The sequence below is a fragment of the Phyllostomus hastatus genome, unplaced genomic scaffold, assembly GCF_019186645.2.
Source record: "Phyllostomus hastatus isolate PE091 unplaced genomic scaffold, TTU_PhHast_1.1 phas_contig_29, whole genome shotgun sequence".
Classification (NCBI taxonomy): Eukaryota; Metazoa; Chordata; class Mammalia; order Chiroptera; family Phyllostomidae; genus Phyllostomus; species Phyllostomus hastatus.
Genome location: NW_025333835.1, coordinates 38,651,428 through 38,668,178, shown reverse-complemented (window position 1 = coordinate 38,668,178; position 16,751 = coordinate 38,651,428). Strand labels below are relative to the sequence as shown.

Here is a 16,751-nt window from a genome sequence, read left to right as displayed (position 1 = left end):
CACTCATGATTTCACAGCAGGCATGCACACCTCTTGTACTCCTGGGAGAAAATGAACGGTAAGGAGTCCGCGTAACTCCACGGTTTCTAACTGAAGAACTGCACCAGGAAAGGCCCCTGGACCGGCGCGCCCACTGCACGTGGCGGCCGATGGGATGGCTCCAGAGACCACACTGCGTGTTAAACAAACAACAACCGATGCGTGTTTGGGCGTCATTAAACTAAAAGGGAACATGTTAAATACAGCAGAAAATCTCTGCGTCGAGAGAGCTCTGACAGCGTTTGTCAGCTTGCACACGTTAGGGCCCCGGCGCAGCTTGTTAACGGGCCATGAAAGACAGCACTATTGAGTTCAGGGTGGAGCTGAAATGGCTTCATACAGCCCACACTAATTTTCCCTACCACCCAGAGAGACTGCCCATCGAGAAAGGCCATCACCCGCAGGGGGTCTCTGCCACTCATCGGTATTGATTGTTAACGAGGAAGACATTTTATTGCCACCTGGTGTTACAGTCTACCTAGGAACCCACGCAGCTGTTTTGATTAATACACGGACTTAACATAAAAAAAGGACTTGTACAGCAGTTTCACCTAACAGAGCTCCCTTTATAAATTCCACAAAACAGAGCTTCCTGCAAATACTGAAAGGATCACGGTGAATCCCGTTGTTTAGAATTCTACAGCCAGCCTGGAAGGTGGGAATGGATGAAAGCAGTCTACCTTTCTGGAGGTGACAGAGCATCATCCTCACCAACAATGACTCCTCTGGGTTGCAGCTGCATTCACTGTTGTAGCTAGGTAAAACTGGGAACTGCTGGAAGACACCCAAGTCCGCAGGCGCAAATATTGCTCTGGTGCAGACTAGGGGTCCCACAAGGAGAGGACACGGAGGGACGGATGCACTTGGGGGAAAAGTGACAGCAGTGTAAAAGCGTGGCACGTCAGACACATCCTGTGCAATAATGATCTTCCCAATGCACAGATTTTATAAAACAACATTTTTCTGTCCTCTCCTCACAAAATTCCATACAGTACCAAGCACGAGAGCAAGTTTGAGTTTATGAGCTGATACATTGTATTTGCTCATAAGCTCAAGAGCAAGAGCATGTTCTCATACATTGAACTGAGCCGCTTCTTATAAGGAGACGAAGTGATTTCAACACAGTTGGATTTGGGGAGATAACTGTAAAATATTAACTTTTAGAAAAATATTTAAATCTTTTCCATCATCAATTAACATTTAGTAAGGCGCTGCATTATGTGTTCCGTGCCTATTCTTAGGAGAATAACAATTTATCTGTCTTTTCATAATAGAATTGCAAAGCAGCCTGGAAGATATTTCTGGTGATAAGTAATCAGAACAAGTACAAGGTAGTAAAAAGTCCAAGAAAGAAACAAATGCATAATAGGGCATGCCAGGCTTATCTAGGGTAGAGGTCATAAACTCCAACTCGGGCGGGCATGGCAAGCAGGCACAAACCGGACTCGGTGTAATGAGAAGGAACCCTCCCAAGGGCTGCAACCAGCACACCCCAACTATGGCTTTCACCAAGTACAATTATAGAAAAAGGTCACAGTGCCAATCTGGCCCATGATCCCTGCGTCGCTACCACCACCACCCATGCCGGACAGAGGCAGGAACACTGCTCTGAATTCAGCAACCCTGACTTTGAGGCTCGCCTTTCCTACAAGCCAATTATGCGATCTTGCGCACACTACGTAATTCTTCCAAGTCTCATTTTCCTCCTGTCCAAAATGAGGATAACATATGTTCGACCTTGATAATGCCATTGAGAGACCCAAAGAAATTCTGTCAATAAAAGATATTGGTAATTTTGAAGAGACCTCAGCAATGTGAGGGGAATTATTATGATAATAAGCCAGAGAATTATGCGTAAGTAGCATCATCTAAGTAAAAAATATTGTATTAGCTATTTATTATATTGTATAGTATGGTGGGATATTTGTATTGCATATGACACACACTTTAGAAAGGACAGTTGCATATATAACTAATTAATACTATCTGGAATAGTAATACTCAGGACCTGCCTTCTAAATAAGTAGTGACGCCATTGGCATAGACAATATAGATCATAATAGACTTGATGAGTGATTATCAAGATAGATTAGTGATTGGAAGAAACATTTGCCCTGTGTAGCACAGAGAGAGGACTGTGTAATGAATTTTTCATTTAGTTTTCATCACTATATTTATGTTGCTTTGGGGTTCCAATAATATTAAAGGAAAATATATGATTTTTTAAATCCTCACTTGAGGATATGTTTACTGATTTTAGAGAGAGAAGAGTGGGGAGAGAGAGAGAGACATTGACTGGTCTCCTCCTGTGGGTGCCCCGATTGGGGATTGAACCTGCAACCGTTTTGCTGCACAGGATGTTGCTCCAACCAACAGAGCCACCGGGCCAGAGGTAAAATACTCCATTTTTAAGGTGAATATTTGAAAATATCATAAGAGGTATAACAGACTTTAAGGGTTAAGATTAATTCTTGTGCAAGTCATTTTTGCAGAAATTCTTAAAAACTCATTGAAAAGCACTTTAAAACCCTAAATCAATGGTGAGTACACATGTTGTTAGATAATAAGATTCAGTATCAGAAAGATGTCAGTTCTCCCCAGACTGTTATATATATTTAATATAATTCCAACCCGAATCCCCACAGGGGTTTTCTTAGGCTTTGATCGGCTTGTTTTATAATGTATATCGAGAGCAAAGGCCATGAAAGCTAGGAAACTCCAGAAAAACAAGGTGAAGAGAATACTAAGATTTTTATATAGAACTCTCACAAATAACCAATGTTCTTGTGCTACACATGCATATGAACAGACTAAGAGAACAAAATAGTCCAGAAATAAACATGCACAAATAAGAAGACTATTTTGGATGGAGCAGGCATTGCAAATGGGTGAAGAATAGATGGATGAATCAATGAACAGTGATCGAAATCAGTTACACCTATAGAAACGAATTACAATGGATCCAAACATCACAACACAAAGAGTCACAACATAATATCTTTATAATGTTATGAGAAGAAAAACTTTCTTAATCAAGACACAACAAATATAAAAAGAATAAGCTTATAAACACAATTACAATTAAGGATATCCTGCTTGTCAAAAACAAAAATAAAATAAAGCCATAAACTGCGGTATTTGTAGCCTACAACACCAACAAACCACTCACTTCCAGAACACATTAAAATGGCTTTGAGTCAATTTAAAAAAACAAGGGGGTAATAGCCACGGAGTAAGATATTTAAATATGGGAACAAGAATTTTGCACAAGAGTAATTACACATAATTTTGTAGCACGTCACACCTAATATTTAGCAAAAATTAAAACCGGAGCATCTGCCATTACGTGGTGTGAAAACAGGACAACTTCTCTGAGAATTATTTGGTATTTTCTAATAAAGCTAAACTGGTGCAGATCCTATGACACAGCAATTTTAATCCATATGTAAACCCTAAAAATAATCCCTGCATGTGTTAACCGGGAGACATGTCCATTGAAGCGGTGCTTATAATATAAAATATGTGAGGATCTTAATTTTCATGCCAACCAACAAATAAATGGAGATGTACCCATTCGATGAAAAACTTGAGAGCAGAGAAAATGGACAAACTCCAGGCACCAGCATGGATGAATCTACAAACATACCATTAAGTCAGAAGTCTTAAAATAAATAATTAAATATCCTTATATTTTATATAAAGTTCAAAAACAGGCAAAAGTAACAGAATATTGCTTTCAGGTGCATATGTAGGTATTAAAGCTATAAAAAGCTATAGATAAAAACACAGGGGTGATTTGCACAAAATTCATTATAGAGTTCATCTCCGCAGAGCAATGAGGAGCAAGGTGCTCAGGGAGGGGCGCAGGGTGTGTGTAAGTTTGTAACAGCTTTTTCTTCGACAGCATGTGGTGGGCACAGTGTTTGCCTTATTACTGTGTGAACCACAGATGCACATTACATTATGTATGCATATGATAAATATTATAATAAACACCTTTGCAAGAAGAAATGATTATCAGAGGATGTGACATTGAGGTTGATGAAGAATTAGCGAAAACAGCTAGTTGACTGGTTATGAGCATATTTTGAAGCAGCAGGATCAAATGAAGGAGAAATTACATGAGTTACAACCATATTCTTTCATGAAATTTAAATAATGAATGACAAAGAGAAAAATGAGGAAAGAACCATGCTTTTAGGGGGAAAAATGTCCTCCATAAAAAAGTGTTCATTATTCATATATATTCTCCCGATATTCATATGCTCATATTAGAAGAGAAAAACAAATACATTTGCTCCAAATGGTGATAAAAATCAACTGATATTTCTCATGCAAATTACAGCCATAGCAAACCTTTCTCATTTTGATGATGAATCATCCTCTACCAGGCTTCTTAAGAACGAGAGCTAAAGGGCATCATTTTTTAAAAATACACATTTAAAAATATATCATATAAAGAGGGAAATTTCAATTTGGGAGATGCCAGTGAGAATGGATAATTTCACTTACGCAAAAAAGATAAGTAAAATTCCTTCCAAAAGACAAAATTGATGGATATATAATTAAACTTAGGCTACTTAGAACCTGACAAAAATTTAATTTGAAAGTATTTTTAGGAAAAAAGAGAGAAAAAGGAAGGAAGGAACCTCAAAGTATACCACTCATCATTAACAGCCATAACATCCTACAGAATAGTAAGACTGGGACAAACCCAAATAACCCAATCTCCAGATAGTGATTCCCAAGACTTACTGGAAATACAAATCTGAGTCTTATCAAATAGTTACTGATGCTGCGTTCATTTGTCTGCTAAGCAGAGCAATGTCTCCTATATAGTTTGAGGGCTATAAAAATCAGGCTAATTCCGAAAGTCTACAACCTAAAAAAAAATGATAGAAGTATAAGAAATGATTTTGGAATGCAAATTTTTGTTTGAAGGTTAATTGTTTTGTTTGGGTTTATGTATGACTATGTACACAAGAAGCCAGTAGAACAACAATGGCAGAATGGCCAGAGAATCTCCTGTCATTTGTAAAGCCAGTCCTGGAAAGAGAAGTTGACGGGCAACAATGGCATCAAGATCAAGGGTGAGAGAACAGAGCTGGAGTACCTGAGTATGAAAATGATGATCCATGATTATGGGGGGGGAGCTAACCTTTTAAACATAATTCCCTGTATTTCAATCCACCTGTGATTCATCATAGCTGCCAATATGACCGGTGACACTGGCTTTTACTGTACAGTACTGGTATTAAAATGTTGCCCACTCACTATAAGTTATCTTGTTGGTCATTTGGATCAGAACGAGAAGAGAAATTAAGGACATTTCTCCGTGGGCAGTGAGCTTTACCACAAAACCTAAGGCAGCCAACTCTGAATTTCTCCGGGGCTAATGTATGCAGGACCGTAAACAAACTCATCATTACCTGTTTTTAGTCGGTCTATCTCAGGGTTCCAAATTTAATCTAAGTCACCAAGAGAGTAAATTTTATAGGTAGCTTTACTTAAGATCATTTTTGTGAAGATCTCCTTTAATGTTATAAAACACACAACAATCCACTCTGGTCTTTCATCTACTGTATATGTAGATTCTGAATCTGCCGCCCTGAGTTCTGATGACTATAAAATGCAGAGTCTACTTGCCTGGCATGTCAATGCTATCCACAGGAAGCACAGAGATACCTGGTGAACCTTTAAGAGGAAATTCCTAATTTTTCTAGTGTTACATAGGCCTCTACAATTCGAATTCAGCACTTGATAACTACACGGTAAAGAAACATATCTCATTTTTGCCATTATATTTTATAGACTTTGTCCTATGAGTTAATTTCAAAATGTTATATTCACTTCAGTCTCAGCAACATTTTTAGAGCAAAAGGATAGAAACAAAACAATCTCTGTAGACTCCTACTAATTGTTTGTTTTACACATGTGGAATATAACACGTATGAGCATGCACACTCACATTTTAACCTTATTGGAAGAGCAAGCTAGAGTTTTCGTTTCTAGTGTCTAAAAAATGCAGAAAATGAGTGACTATAAACTTTTTGGGTATATGCAAATTTGCTTTACATCTCTCTATATTTAGTTAAATTATTTTTAATAAGGACTCAAGCAAAGACTAAAGATTTCTCCTAGAAGTACAGGAAGGTAAAATTTCATGGAAGTATGCTAGGAAAAAAATATGAACCAATAGTTTGGTAGAATTGTGAATGTGTATGTGCAATGAAAGATATTTTATGGTCAAAATGGTCATTTGTGAAAGGTTGTGTTTTATGTTTACACATTTCCTTAAATTCTGCATTATTTCCCCTGAATTCATGGATCCCCATGAATCAAGTTCTAGAGAACTTTTGCCAGGACACTGACATACATTTTGGCATCAATTTCAAATCTAAAATGTAAAATCTTCAAAATATCAATTTGACATTTTTTAGCTATTTTCATTTCATGCCATTAGCTGTGATATTTACATACTTATCATTCAGTTTATTCCTTATGTATTAGTTGGCCAAAATGTTCAGTTGGTTGTTTCCTGTGAGATGGCTTTAGTAGCGCTTAGTTATCTTTAACTTCTTGCAAAACAATTTTGTTTGTGTGGATTGTCACAGCTGTCACACCAGTGCGCATTTCAAAAACATCAAAATTGGTGAATTTTTGTGTAACCATTTTAATATTGGAGATGGAAGAAAATACACAACATTTTTGACATACTATGCTTTATTGCTTCAAGAAAGGTAAAAACAGAACTGAAACACACAAGAAAAAGATTTGTTCAGTGTATGGAGAAGGTAGAATGACTGATCAAATGTGTCAAAAGTGGTCTGTCAAGTTTTGTGCTGAGATTTCTCACTGGACAAGCCTCCACAGTCAGGTAGACCAGTTGAAGTTGATAGCAATCAAATTGAGACATTAATCGAGAAGGAGCAATGTTATACTACACGGGAGATAGCCAACATACTCAAAATGTCCAAATCAATAAAATGATTGGAAAAAATTTTAAAATGTCTCTTTTATTTTGTAGAAAAAACAAACTGGACTTTTTGGCCAACCCAATATTTTCCAGCATGAGGTGCATCACTGTGAGTACTGCCTACACAGAAATAGGTCCTAACGGCACAACATTCTTACTACATTATAAAGACATTTTATCGGTGCAATATTCCACGCCGAGCGAACCACAGCTCTGAGACGGGGACCAAATGGGCAAGAAACTGAGCCAGGATTTCTGTCCAGGTCTCTGATGTTGAGCACCTTTCACTGCCCAACAGTTGTCTCCCTGGTGAGGTTCTGGTCTACTAGTGAGACTGAAACATCTCTGCCTTCCTCTATGCAACTGATTCTTTTTCCTGTTCAATGAGAGTAAAGTCAATGGACAAGTAAAAGGAAATGAAATTACAGACAGAAAAGTCTCACTCCCACAGTATCATCAGTGTCACACGGACCTCATCATCCGCCCAGACATGGCAAAGAAGGAAGTCCTAATTAGAGAAGTCATTCCCACTAGAAGGAGAGTGATATTTGCTCCTTTCCCTCCAATTTATATGGACGATGCTCAGAGCAAAGAACATATTCACTAGTCACTACAGAAGCAACTCATGCTTATGAGAAATAGACTTAAGTCAAATGCCTAGTTACTTCATGAATGATGACGGGATTTCAGCCTGTGAAAAACTACCTCCCTATAATTCCCTGCATCTTAGAAAAGCCTCTTTGTTGTTGTTGTAATCGCATCCTGGTCCTCATCTAAGATGCAGAGAATACAAATTTAAAGCTATCTCCTAAACCGTCTGGGCTGTTAGGGAACAAGAAAGTGGAAACCAATATCATCTTCTGTTTTGTAGTGCAGGCTCAGAATATGACATGCAATTACATATATTTATTCCACGAATGGCATTTGCTATCTTCTCCGGAGGCAACAAGCGCAACACAGTATTTCCCCGCACAGAAACACATTCCGTAAAAATGTTAGCCAGGCATTTTGTTTTCTTTTTTTTACCGCCTCTCAGATTTTATGGATTAGAGTTGAAAAGTCAACACTTAAAAATAAAGTGTGGTTTGGAAATGGTTATCTGTAAATATGAGTCCGTTATTCACCTTTGACAACCACAAGTAAAGTCAACAAAATATGTTCTGTCCGTGTTTGACATAAAGAAATATTTTCCAGATGACCTGGAGATTATGGACTCTCTGCAAAAGCAATTTCGCTGTAAATGAATGTATACATTCACATATGCCGGCATTATTCTCCGACACTGTAAATGGTTCTCCTCCAAAGAGTTTGTTTATAAGTTTCTTCTAAAGCTTTAAACGTGTGTGTGCATGCCCACAAAGACAGAGACAGAGAGAAATAACATGGACATTCTCCAAAAGCAAGGAGTTACCTACCCTATTTTTAATCAGCTTTTCAACTACACTTTCCACTGCCTCCAGGTGTGATCCGTGGACCAGCAGCAACCACCTAGGAGCTTGTCAGAACGGACGAATCTCAGACTCCAAAGACGCAATGCATCAAAATTTGCATTTCAACCAGATTATAAGCACATGGAGGTCTAAGAAGCTCTGATCTAGACCTATCAACCCAAGTCCTAACTGCTTCCAACATACTACTTCAACTCAGATTACCCAAAACTGCATGTCAACTCCAACTGCTGAGAAGCCACTCAAGGACACAAGCAAGCCTCTCGCCCCTGGTGTTTCCCATGGCACTGAGACCCTCAGCTGCCATCCAGTCATCTAAGTGGAGATGTGGAGGCTGTCTCCAGCTTCTCTCTGTGTCCCCTGAGGTCAAGAACCATGTCTGTGTTACTGTCCATGATGTCCTAGCACATGGTGGCTAGTCGAAGCTTACTGAATGTCTATTGAATGAATAAAACTAACAACCATGTGGACATGTTCCCACATCTCTCCTGTGTACCACTGCTGGAGTCTTCATGAGTTGCTTAGCCTCGGATTTCTTCCCCTATCAGTACTGGAGTTTCTTTTTCACGACACACAAATTGCATCTCATTTACATAAAATGAATGTATCCTGTACTGCTACCAGATTGATGTTTCTGGAACATGAATTGGGTGCTCCTCTCACACTCACACCCTGCATTACACTTTAAAGCTCTGTAAGGTTCCCCATAGCCTAAGAAATAAAGTTCCTTTCCTTAGTCCAGCTACTGCCTACCCTTCCAGAATTACTACTCACCATCCCACTCACCCGCCCCCAACCACACCCCATGTTTCACCCTCACTGCAGCATCAGCCACTCCTTGGTCCCGTCAGAATTCTCAACTCCTCAACTCAAGGGTCCAATGTATGCCAGCTTATTACCTGTAAGTATTGGGTTGGCACTTCTGAAAGCCTATCTATAGCAGGCCTTAGAAATACAAAAAACGAATCATGAAAATTAGAAATACATTTCTATGAAGAGTGACTAAGTATGAAAATCAAACAGCTAATATAAAGATTGCTTCAGTTTTACTCGGGGTATGTTTCTGCCTGGGCTAACTGGCTAAAAAGTCTTAATATACAAATGAATTAGGTCAGAGACACCTTCTTAATATCTAGTTTGTTCCTAAGCTTTGGCATTTTTCATTTCTTCAAAGACCTGAGTCTTTCAAAATATAGACAATGATATGCAAAATTTTAATTGCCCATTTGCTGTGCATGAACCCTTCTTTTCCAGGTAACTACCACAAAGAGGGAGGTCCCATTTTGCCTCCCCCAGCTGAATCTTAAAGTGAATGCCACTCTTAGTTCTTACTGTAGGGCTCTCAAAACAGCATGAAACAGGAAGCCACCATCGAAGCTGCACAAATTGGGGGTGCCTGAACATGTAGCTCCAAAAATCCCATCCTCCTTCATTTTCACATCTCAGTTCTCTTTTTTCCAAATGTATCTGACCCGGAATACACGGCACACCCCAGTCCTCCACTCAGAACACCCCCATCCTCCCCCACCAAATATCTTAACTCAGTTTGACGCTGGCACTAGAGTAAAGCACGTCTCAGCTTATCCCCAAATCAATTACCTACCTCCTCTTTTATGCTTTCCTCCTAACTTATAGAAACTTCTTTGACAGCCTCTGCCAACAAGTTACTCACATGTCCGTCTCCTCCAAAACTCTAAGCCCCTCTCTGGGGACAGGGTCTCCACTGTCCTCCCCAATTACTGTACATGGTACTTCACACTGGATAACCAAACCTCCAGAGTAGGTTAAGTGGCATTCACAGCCACAAATGCACAGTCCTGTCAAATAGGATGATCTTGCTAATAAGTCCTAAGTGTTCTGATTTAATGTCAAGACCTGAATCTCCCTGGGAGCTGAGATGAACCCCGCTGACCCATGAGCTGGACACAAAATGGGACTTGGGACTGGAGGACAGGCAGAAACTAGCACCCGAAGCGCACCCATGACAACACAGTGACAAGGCTCAGGCAGCAGTGAGGTGGGAGGGAGGGCCGTGAAGAAGAAAGGAAAAGGGAAAAGGGGGAAATGACTGCCGAGACCACTCTCATGAGAAAAGCTAGTATTACCTGTGTTTTTTACAGATGTATGTGTGTGTGTATAAAACTCACATACATTGTATATTACACATGTAATATATATGATCTCATGCATATACATCACATATTTTTGTCTATTATATAATAAATTTATCCACATATGGTATACCCCCAGTGACACTATCATGGGTCTTTTAAGTATATCATAGTCATCAATCAATCATTGGTATTGCTGGACCAATATTTAAGAGCCACCCAATTTCAAGACATTGCACATCAAGCCCAGTGGACCACAGCAGTGCTACTCAGACTGAACGGCTTTGACTTACTGGACCCTGATAAGTTAAGTTCAAGCATCACAGCATCACAAGTAAAAGATTAGAAACTTAACAAGTTGATCATTTCTTATCTATTGAATCTAATAATAACAGGTTTGTGTTTTATTTGGTGTTTTCATATTAAAATTGCATAAATTAATTTTATCATATTTTATGAAAAATATCCATCTGCAATGCGTTGAAGGAGGAGGCAGAATGAGGGTACATGGACAAATTCTTCGCCGCAGAGAATCTGAGAAGCACTGCTCAGGTAGATGTAACCCCGCCAGGAGCCCGCCCAGTTAGGGGCTAACGGTGGTCACACACTAGAAGTTGGCATGGGCTGACAATGGCACATAAAAGATCAGAGACAACTTGAATTCTGTTGTTTTAAGCTGCTCACAGACATAGAACATTAGAAGCAGTGGCTTAGGGATTCAACTTCTCTCATTTATTAGATAAGTACATTTGGCACTGCTATCTAGGGGGCAATGAAAATGTCCCCATTTCAGGAAAAAATAATCTTTTCTTTTTTTGAAATTGATGAATGGAGAGTAAATATTTCCTAGTATCCACTTCAATCCTAAAATTCTCTCGAGTCCATTATTGGCTTATTGCTATAAAATATGCTAAAATGGGTTCATGTACAGTTTGAACGATAGTTTATTTGACATAGGAATCAAGGAGAATTTTCAGATAAACTTATAATCTGTACTATACCCAACATGGTATAAATTTGAAGCCCTTGAATATAAGAAATAACAGGGAAGGTATTGCTTCAGAAAGAGGAATTATTCCTTTGAGAGACAATAAAAATGAATGAATGAATGAATGAATGAATGAGGAAGGGAGGAAAGGAGGGAGGGAGAACAGCAATTCCATTTGCTTGTGGAAATGAGGCACACAATTAATAATATGTGAGTGATAAATAAGGCTATGAAAAGGTTGAAGTTTTATTTGAACAAAATACAAATCATTAAAGATGGCAAATTAGCAAATTCTAGTGTAATGTGATTCTGAGTAAGTGTAAGAGTGGGATTTGGTACTTCAGCTGCTTAGATGGGGTGACCTCTTCACAGTTTTAAATAGACTGTCCATTATAAGCATAAATTATCACCCCGTGAAACTCTAATAGACTGGATACTGACCTGGAAATTAACAATCAAGCATTCACAGGAAAAAAAATATAAAAGAACCCCTTTGCTTATAACCAGTATGGTGCTGATTAGAGGAAAAAAGAATTGAAACCTTAGCAATTTTTAAATTGCTATTATTAAAATAGAAATTAGGTGAACTGGCGATTAGAAATATAATGCTTCCCCTGTCATAAAAATCACTCCTTCCCCTGCCTTGAAGATTTGTTGATAAAGGCCATTCTTATTGGTAAAGTGTTAGTAGCTGAGCAAGGAAGAAAGCTGTGGGATTTAGTTTTGCAGCTTAATAAACTGTTCGCCAATGAATTATTAGACCAAATGATATTGTGGTGTGTTTCCTAAAGTGAATCCAATGCAGATTTCCGCCCCCCCCCCGCCCCAAACCACCACATGTCATCAAAAATGTACCACCAGGTTTGGGTATATGCATGTCCCTTCCAGAAATTTTTTTAAAACAGTTGTCACTATTTGTGAAAATCACAGTGCTATCGTGTAAACGACACCACTCAGTCCATACAGTTACAGTTAACACCATTTAAAATTCTGCAGTATCTACATAAAACAAAGTAATTCTGTCCTCCCAAAATAACCTGAGTCCAATAGCTTGCAGTATTATTTGTTGTCCTCTCATGAATTAAAGCCCTTTCCTGTAAGAAGTGTTTTCTTTACTAGATAGCTCAATCCAAAAAAAGTTAAGGCCTTTAAGGGAATCACTTTAAAAACGTAGTTAAAATTGTTGGGTAACATACTCCTTAGTAAGAACAGAGGAATGCACTACTCTCAAAAGTTGATTTTTATGAAGCACATGTATAACGCTACTGTTCAATAAGGTATCAGGCAGTACTTGCATTATGATGAATGTGTGTGTGTGCGTGTGTGTGTGTGTGTGTGTGTGTGTGTGTGTATTCTCTGATGAGCCCAATAGTGTATATATTTTTTCCGGGATTTAATCATTGCCTCTCTTTCTTCCCTTTGCCTAGATTCTTCACAAGCTCTCCAATATTTAAAACCACTTCAGACACAGGTTTCTCAGGGTCAAATACTAGGGTGACCCTTAGTCCTGCAGCCTCAACTCTGCTGCCCGCCCCCGCCCCGCCCCCAGGGTGGCCGCTCTCTAGACCTGTCAGACAGCTATTGTCCTGGGACCTGCCTCTCCTCCTGGTTCCCATGCAGCTCCGGGGCACACCACGTCACTCGGGTTCTTATCCTTTGTATACTGTGCATTTATTTTTCTCGTATCAAAACCTTTGGGACCCATCCCTCATGCCTAGAGTTCTAAAATTTCATGATAACATCTTGGCTTCTTTTTTCGATTAAGTTGGTTCACACTTAGAATGTGGAAGCTTGCGTCCTTCAGTCCTGAGACAATTTTTTGTTACTTTAAGAATTTATTTATTTTTTCATTTGTTTTGTTCTTTTACCGAAATCACCATCAGCGGGATATCCTGTGGTTTACTTATTTTCTAGGATGTTCCCTTCATGGTCAACACTTTCTGTCGATTTTCATTTCTGTTTCAATTACTTTTTTAATTTTCACAGTCTCTCTTATTTCAATTGTTCTGATCGTAATGGCATTACATTGTTTTTCAAGGATTCACCGTCTTCTCTTATTTCTCTAAGTTACATAATTCTTTTGGTTGGAGTCCTTTTTTTTCCTGCTCCTTAGCTAGTACTTTAGTTCCTCCGAGCTCCATTCAAGTACTTCACACCCTTGCTCTGGCCTACTTCCTTCCTGCTGAAGTCCACTCCCAATACTGGAAAACCCTTGGATACACTTAAGAGTGAGGACATACAATACTGACTAGGAATGCTACGGTCAGGAGCTGCAGCGTGTTTACCAACGGGTTTCACTGCCGGGTGAGCAGGCAGGGCCTGATCCTTCAAACATCCAAGCTCTGTAGGTCTGCTCCGTAGAGCCAGTTTCCCCAGAAAGTAAGATTTCCCGAATCTCCTGTTCTGGAGTTCAAAGCCTCTGTGGGTACCAATACGCTTGGAGACACACAGTGGGGCATGGTGTTTCCGTATCGAAATCGCTGTAGTTCAATGTCTCCACAGACTACATCTCATCTTTGACTATGACCAGGGGTGTTCTAGTAATTGGAAGTCTGCTCATACAGGGGAAGGGAGCTTGCAGAGCGATAACATACTGTATTACAGAATTTTAGCAAACTCCCTGTTTTTGCCTTGTATCTCCCAGCTTCTGCAGTATCTAATAATGCCAATTCCTGTCTTTTCCAGGGTTCTAAAGTGTAAACTTGTTCTGGCTTGTTGGAACCTCCCTCTGCAAGCGGTGAGCATTCAGCTCTTTCTGCTCCAGTAATACCTCCTTCCGATGTATGTTACCCAGAAATTGAAGGCATTTCCAACCCATTGTCTCTTCTCCACTTCTCTTTATGTGCGTCTCTATCCGTTTTATTCCTTCAGTTTCAGCAGTATGTTCAGCAAAGAGTATACCCAACCCATTCACTCACATGGTCATGTTTAATTGAAATCTCAAGATTTGCTCAAGAAAAGTCTTCTATGTCAGAAAATGTGCTACTGCTAATTAAATCAAGTCATCTGGAATCAAGTCATTTTACCACAGAAAAGAACCATATTAGTCATATTATTCATTCACCCTCCTGATTCAAAATGAGAATTTGCTTTTCGGGGGTATCCATAAGCCTCAAACAAAAAAATACAAACAAACAAAAGACTGGCACATATTTACAAACAATTTAACTACCTGATAGGATTCTTGATATTTATTTAGTCTTGGGGGGTGGGAGGGGAGCCTCAAAAGGGCTGCTCCCCTCTGGGGGTCCACTTTTTACAATTCAGGGGACCAAACCTCCCATTCATTCACCCACAGAACGCAGAGTGTTACTCCCTGTCCTTGCCACCTATCAGAGACTTCCCTGCTAGGTCCCCCTTGGAAACGACAATGCCATATGGCAGCAGTTGAACTCATTGGGAGGAAGGCACGGACGATAGGACAAGAAGACAGGACTATGACAAAAAGCACTGAGAGGAAGTGGTTTTCCTCGCCAATTAGGCTGCACCCTCCACATCACCATAGAGCAATCTCTTACAGTATGCTAAAATTCCAGCTGGGCTCATCACAGCACAGTAACAGGCAACAGAAACAATCAAAAAAAGACAGCTTTATTCTAGCAAGGAATATTTGGTGGTGGGTTGCAATCGAGGTTGGAGCCTCCTTCACGCATTTCACTCTCTAGTGATAATTTTCACAATACCACTTGAAGATTCACCATGATTCCTTTCAGTTCCCAGTTAAAGCCAATAAAAGAAAGTAAATGCAGGGGCCATACAAAGTCAGTGTTGATGCTACAGAGGTTTCCTTTTCTTAAAATTGAAAGCTTTCATAAATTCAACTAAAAAAGAAAAGAAAAAAAAGAAAAGAAATGCATGCCTCTCAAAAATACGTAGGGTTTGAGATGACCAAAGGAAAAGATGTATGAAGTTTACAAGACCCAAAATCCTACTGGGAATTCAGAGTATGGCCCACTTACCACATTAGTAAGGCAGCTTTGAACACCAAACACAGAAGCATCGGAGGTCTCCAGCTAATCAAAGCATAGTGTTCCCAAATTTTCCACTCACAAAGATTGATTGTGTCATGTTTTTCTGATCAAAAAGTCATTTAGATACCTAATGAGTTTACCAAATATTTTTAATTATAATGGATGCTTAGGCAGTGTGCAATGAGTTGGTATGTGCAAATTTCAATCTTAGTAGAAAAAATCCTACAGAATTGTTAAAATCCGAATTTCATTTTCAAATGCAGGACCATGTATAAAGCATCCCATGAATATGTTAAAAGCCAATTTTTAATAATGGAAAGAATAAGAAGAGGGGCCGCCTCTCCCATCACATTGTCAAGTCTGCTCCAGCAGTTACAATACAGGTCTACACACTTCAAAGTGCTGTCAAAATCGACTCGCTAATGAGAACGGCTCAAAGTACAAGTACAGCGTGCTCCTCAAATGTGCGTCACATAATGAGAGCTTACGCACACAGTGTGTGTGTTGTAGGAATTAAAGGAAGACAAGCTAGGACACCTTCTCAAAAGCAAAGAATAGCAGAGAGTATATACTGAGTGATGAAACAATCATTTAAGCCATGAGTGTCTAAGAGCATTAGAAGATTTTGACTTACTGACCCCGAAGGAAAGGCTTATGACGATGACTCAACATGGTACAATGTTTTGGGAGGTTTTGTTTGTTTGTTCATTTGTTTTTATTTAACAAGGTAAAATATTTTTTTACTTTTCCCTGAATACAACTTTATTTGTATTTTATAGGCAAGTTTTTCTTTTTCATTAAATTTATTGGGGTGACATTGGTTAATAAGATTATAGTATTTCAGTATAATACCAATCTTAAACAGATGTTTGACAATTAAGTCTTTATAACTGCCTGGAATGTAAGAAAAGCTAAAGAGGTGGCTCTTGTAATTATTCTTTAGGGATTGCCAAAGAAATAATTTGGTTTAAAAAAGAAAGTGTAGAGTATAGACAACTACTTTCCTCGGGCTGGTGCTTTTCCTCTATGATCTAATGATCTAAAGCAAGTTTTGCATTACCCCTAACGATACTCTTCCTGCTGCACCAAATGTGTTCATGCACACTCCCACGGCACTGCTTGAGAGACCTTTGAGATCAGGAACATACTAGGTATCTTCGTGTCTCAAACACTTGACTTAGCCTATGAAAGCTACACCATGAATGAATAATGACACGT

At 39.2% G+C, this 16,751-nt stretch overlaps 1 protein-coding gene across 1 annotated transcript in view; it reads right to left on the bottom strand.

Annotated features, from left to right (window-relative positions):
- The window catches only part of GPC6 (glypican 6), a 1,006,549-nt gene that overhangs the window by 920,258 nt on the left and 69,540 nt on the right, over nucleotides 1–16,751 (bottom strand). The window lies entirely within an intron of this gene.